The sequence below is a fragment of the Canis aureus genome, chromosome 14, assembly GCF_053574225.1.
Source record: "Canis aureus isolate CA01 chromosome 14, VMU_Caureus_v.1.0, whole genome shotgun sequence".
Taxonomy (NCBI): Eukaryota; Metazoa; Chordata; class Mammalia; order Carnivora; family Canidae; genus Canis; species Canis aureus.
Window position 1 is genome coordinate 24,270,989 of NC_135624.1, and position 5,808 is coordinate 24,276,796.

Sequence of the window (5,808 nt, forward strand, 5' to 3'; positions counted from 1 at the left end):
GAGGCAGCAGAGGCATGGAGCAGCACACCCTTGATCAGCAATGCCTGAGGGCAGCGGGTCTTAACTCAGGCTGCAACAGCCACCTGAGGAGCTTTTAAAGAGCACTGATTCCCACCAGGAGATAGGGTGGATCTGAGGCATCGTATATTTTTTAAATTCCCCAGATTCTCATGCACAGGAAGTATAAGATGGGACAAGTAGGAAGAAATGGCATTTCTAGTGGTGGTTTTCTTTTTGAGGCAACCTTTGTATCTCATCTAATTCAATAATGCTACAGTAGCCCCTTTATTGGTGAGGGATACATTCCAAGACCCCCAGCAGATGCCTGAAATCACAGTACCAAGCTCTGTGCTATATTTATTCTTTTTTTTTTTTTTTTTTTTTAATGCTAGTTTTTTTTTTTTATTATTTATTTATGATAGTCACAGAGAGAGAGAGAGAGAGAGAGAGAGAGAGAGGCGGAGACTGTACATACTGAGCCATGACAAAGTTTAATTTATAAATTAGGCACAGTAGGGGCCCTGGGTCACTCAGTCGGTTAAGCATCCCACTCTAGATTTCAACTCAGGTCATGATCTCAAGGTCATGAGATTGAGCCCTGCATTGGACTCAGCAGGGAATCTACTTGAGATTCTCCTCTCCCTCTGTCCCTCCCCCCATGCTCATGCTCTCTCTCTCTCTCTCTCAAATAAATAAATCTTTAAAAAATAAAAAGTAAGTTGGGCACAGTAAGAGATGAACAACAATAATAGAATAACTGTAACAATACACTGTAATAAAAGTTACGTGAATATAGTCTCTCTCAAAATATCTTATTTCTTTCGCTCACCTCTCTTGTGATGATGTGAGATGATTAAATGCCGTATGATGAGATGACGTGAGGTGAATAACACAGGCCTTTCGACCTAGTGGTAGACGACTTTTGACTTTCTGATAATCCATCAGGAGGATCACCTGCTTCTATACCGCAGTCGGCTACAGGTAACTGAAACTGCAGAAAACAAAACCAAGGATGAGGGGGAACTACTATTTATGTTGTGTATGACTGTACCCATCTCAAAGGTGAGAAAACCGAGGCTGAGGGAAATCAAGTAATTTACCCAAGGCCCCATGACTATGAGCAAAAAGACCACAATCAATCATCACCCAAGACTCAGTCCAAAGGCCATGGACGCCTTCTACCCCACCATGCTCCACCCACCCCCACTAAAATTTTAATAAGATTAATGGTCTAAGGAAGGGAGTAGGAAAACATATGAAATCAAGAGTGTCACTGGATAAATCAAGACTGGCCTAGGTGGGGCACATGGGAAGCTCTCTGGAGAATCCTGGATACATAAAGCTGTTCACAACACCAAGAAAAATGAGGCAAAGCCACTAAAGGGGGAGGGGTGTCGAGTGTCAGCTCACCCTGCCGTGTCCTAATGTCTCCTGAGACTGGGTCTGCTCTCAAGAAGGCCTTGCATCCAAAGTTAGCTCACTGGGCCATTGTCTCATCTGATCAGAACTGTGACCAGCCCACCAGCCCGGGTTAATCTCCCTCTTCTCCCCAGCCTCCAGGCTGACTATATTCAGCTGCGAGAATAAGCCGACATCACAGCAGACAGCCTTTCCTCATCTCTGCCACTGATTTCTCTATTTTCTGTGACTGCCTGGCTCTCCAGGCTCAGAGGCCCATCTGGTTGAAGGGATGCCCTGCTGTTTGCAGCCTCCTCTGGGACTGCTCAAAGAGAGGAGAAACCCTATCCATTTCTACTCCTCTGTATCTGCTCCAGGAAACTGCATTTTATTTAAGCATCACATTTGGAGAAGGGAAAAGGAACTTCAGTCTGTTCTTTCTTGATTATATGTTTCAGCAACAAGATGCTCAAAACACAAAGGCAATCCTCGAAAGGAAAACTTGAAAACCAACATCTCCCGAGCACGCTGCACTTCCAAAGTCCAAAGGCATCTTTTGGAAAATCCTGGAAAACTGCAGAGCTGGGTGGGCCCTACGGATCATTTCATAGAAGGGGAAGCTGAAGGCCCAACTGGGAGGGTCCCTTGCCCAATATCATGGCTTGAGGCGAGAGCAGAGAAGGGACTAGGATCCAGTGCTTTGACCTCTTGTCTCCAGGTGGCATTTTCCTGGCAGTGACTGAGAACACACAGAAAAGCAGCACATGGAAAGTGGTCTTCCTTGGGCCCACCGTGATCCATATTGAGAAATATATTTCACAAACATGTGAGCATATACACTCATGACTGCAATGTGTGTGTATAGGAAGGAGAGCTGGTGCCAAGGAAAATACTGGATGAGAAACATGAAGGCTCAGCCCCAACTGTGAAGTGATCTTCACTATTTACCAACCCATCCCTCCCAAGTTGACTAATCGGAGGGCCACCATATGACACCACTCCAGGGGGCATAGCTCACACTGTACTGTTAATCTGTATTTTCGAAAGGCAGGAGAGTAAGAGCTGAAATATTAGCTATTATTTTTTCTTGCTCTGCATTAACAGCAGGAACCGAGGCATTAATTGATAACTCCAGGATTCATTAAAAACAAATAGTAACTTAAGAACAACCCCCAGGAGACTTGGCTTTCAAGATTCCAAAGAAAGAATCTATAAAAGCAAGTTAATCATAAAGATGTCTGGAGGAGAGGACAGTCAGAAGGAGCTGACTTAAGCACGCACCAGTGTTGGCTATGGTAGGCATGGTCCTCAGTGCTTTGTGTGTGCAGAGTCTCACAACAACCCTACGACAGGTACTGTTAACCTCCCATTTCACAGATGGGGAAACTGAGCTGTACGGCAATCAACTCGCAAGTCACGTAGCCAGGAACTGGCCAGGTGTGATCCAAAGGCTCCCGACACTGTGTGCTTGACTATTTACAACGTCGCCCCTTTGTAGGGGCCAGCTAATCAGTGTTACCTGCTATCAAGAGCTGGGGGCAAATGACTCCTGTTCTCCTTCTCTCCCATCCCTGCAAATGCCCAGCATGAAGTTTGGGTGGGGCAACAGTGAGGAAGTGATCCTGCTCCTTGCTCCAAGGAGGAACCTGCCACCACTCTGTTGCAGGAAATCTGGGAAGGAATGATGATGTCCTCAGGGAAGACCAGGTCTGGACAAGAATCCCAGCACCCACAAACATGGACATAAGAGCCTCTGGGAATCCTCTCTTACCCACAAGCCCAACCTTCTTCAGGGTGAGGAGTGAAAAGAAGAGAGAGGGACACTTTGGTGGCTCAGTGGTTGAGCATCTGCCTTTGGCTCAGGGGGTGATCCTGGGGTCCTGGGATCGAGCTCTGCATTGGGATCCCTGCAGGGAGCCTGCTTCTCCCTCTGCCTATGTCTCTGTGTCTCTCAAATAAATAAATAACATCTTTAGAAGGAAAGAAGGGAGAGAATGCTCTAACCCCTCCCCTGAAGGCCAACAGAAACTATTCAGAGTAACCAGAGACCTCATCCAGCCCTCCTAAAGTCAATAGAAAAAGGAGATACGGGATCCCTGGGTGGCGCAGTGGTTTGGCGCCTGCCTTTGGCCCAGGGCGCGATCCTGGAGACCCGGGATCGAATCCCACATCGGGCTCCCGGTGCATGGAGCCTGCTTCTCCCTCTGCCTGTGTCTCTGCCTCTCTCTCTCTCTCTGTGTGTGTGGCTATCATAAATAAATAAAAATTAAAAAAAAAAAAAGGAGATACTTTTGAATTCATTCCTCTCTGCTACCTTGAGGAATTTTCTCAATGCTTCCAAGACTGGGTTTCTTCATCTCTCCACTAGAGTTCCTGTCTGCCACACATAGATTAATTTACCTGAGTTGACCAGGGGAAGGACTTAACACAATGCTCACTGCCAGCTAAAAGACCAAGTGAACCAATAAGCAATGGTCTCCTTCTGCCCCTTTGGGATAAAAAGGAGACAGTTAAATTGCTACCCCACACTCATTATTTTTCTTTACTGACAGACCCCTATTTTGATTCAGGGCTTTAATATGCTCAAATAAAAGGATCACCTTCCCAGGTTCCTTTGTAAGTAGAGGTGGCCATATTTCGGTTCTGGCAAACAAGATGTAACGAGAAGACTATTTGGGAGGGGGGTGCTTCTTGACTCCTAATTCTTGACTCCCTGCCTCTTGATCTGTCTCATTAGAAAAATAAACAACCCCCCCCCCAAAAAAAAAGAAAGAAAAAAAAAATAAACCCTGAGACACCTGGGTAGCTCAGCAGTTGAGTGTTTGCCTTCGGCTCAGGTCATGATCCCAGGTCTGGGGATCGAGTCCTGCATTGGAGTCCCCATAGGGAACCTACTTTCCCTCTGCCTATATCTCTGCCTCTCTCTCTGTGTCTCTCATGAATAAATAAAATCTTTAAAAAAAAAAAAAAGGAAAGGAAAGGAAGGAAAAAATAAACCCCTTTCAGGTTTTCCCTGATTTGTAGCTAAACACATTCCTAACTGATATTTACCAATTTTAGTTTGATATATTGAAATAAACAAAATAAATATGAGCGTGTTCGCTCAAGGTCGTATCATGAATTGAATGGTGGCAAATCCAGGTCTGGTGAGTATCTTGAGTCTTAAATTCCCACCCCAAATACTCTCCCAATAGACTACATGCTCATGAAAATCATATTTATGTTAAGAATTGGAATGAGCAGTTATAAAATATTTATATGGAAGCCGGTTGTGCCCATCTATAAGAAACTCCCATCTAGAAATTTAAGTAGCCAAACTTATTTTTGAAAACCATGGATTTCATGGAATCTGTGCAAGTGGCCTTTTCAGTTTTAGGGGCAAAGCACATATGAAGCTCAGAAGAGGAGCTGATCACCTATAGAGCCTGGCTTCACCCCTCAGTAAATGCAAGGAGGCACCTTTGCACATCACACCGTGAACTCAGCCAAAAAGAGCCGTCTGCCCTAGAACCTATCCTAGAGAAGATACTGAATTTGCAAAAGCAATGCTTTTGAACCACTAATAAATATTTTATAACCCAATCACTTAGGAAGTCAGGATTGAAAAGCACTCAAATATAAATATAATCTTTGTATGGCAAAATTGTTTGAGCTTAAGGATATCATCTGCCTTGGATTGTTATAATTTAATGAAAACTATTTGCTAGACTCGGAAAAAAAGTCAATTAATAAAATCACATTCGTATGCTCTTGCTGAGAATTCATATCTGCAATAAAGCCGCGGGTGAGAGTTTGGTCAGAAGCTCTAGAACTTTTGGATCCCTGGGAGAAGAAAGCCTTTTCCTTTCCTTGAGAAAAAATATGTCTTTGGAACTGTCCGGGTGGATGTAAGTAGGGGTGCTTAGCGCTCATGCTGCTGCCAAGCAGTAGACACCAAGCAGGATGGCTTCATAGTGATTTCTCCCAGTGGCCTTGGCTGTGCTCATGTCCCTGTTTCCTGGGACAGATACAGGTTGTCCAATGTAAAAACATGCCACCCAAATTGTGCCAGATTCTCTCCCACAGGAAGCCAAGATGTAAACATAAGTCATAGTGATTGGAAGTCTTTAGACCCAAGTCATGGGACTGGCAGCAAATGAAAAGTGAGCCCAGCAACTGGTGCCTCTGAGGTCCCAGGGCCTTGTGCAGCCCTTACCCTTACTAGGACGATCTGATTCTGTGAGCTCTCCCAGCACTTTCTTAAGAAATACATCATTTTAGAGGTGCCTGGCTGGACAGTCGGTGGAACATGGGACTCTTGATCTCGGGGTCATGAGTCTGAGCCCCATAGCAGGTGTGGAACCTATTTAAAAATAAATAAATAAAATAAAAATGTTTAAAAAAGAAAAATACTTCATTTTAAACTTGAGC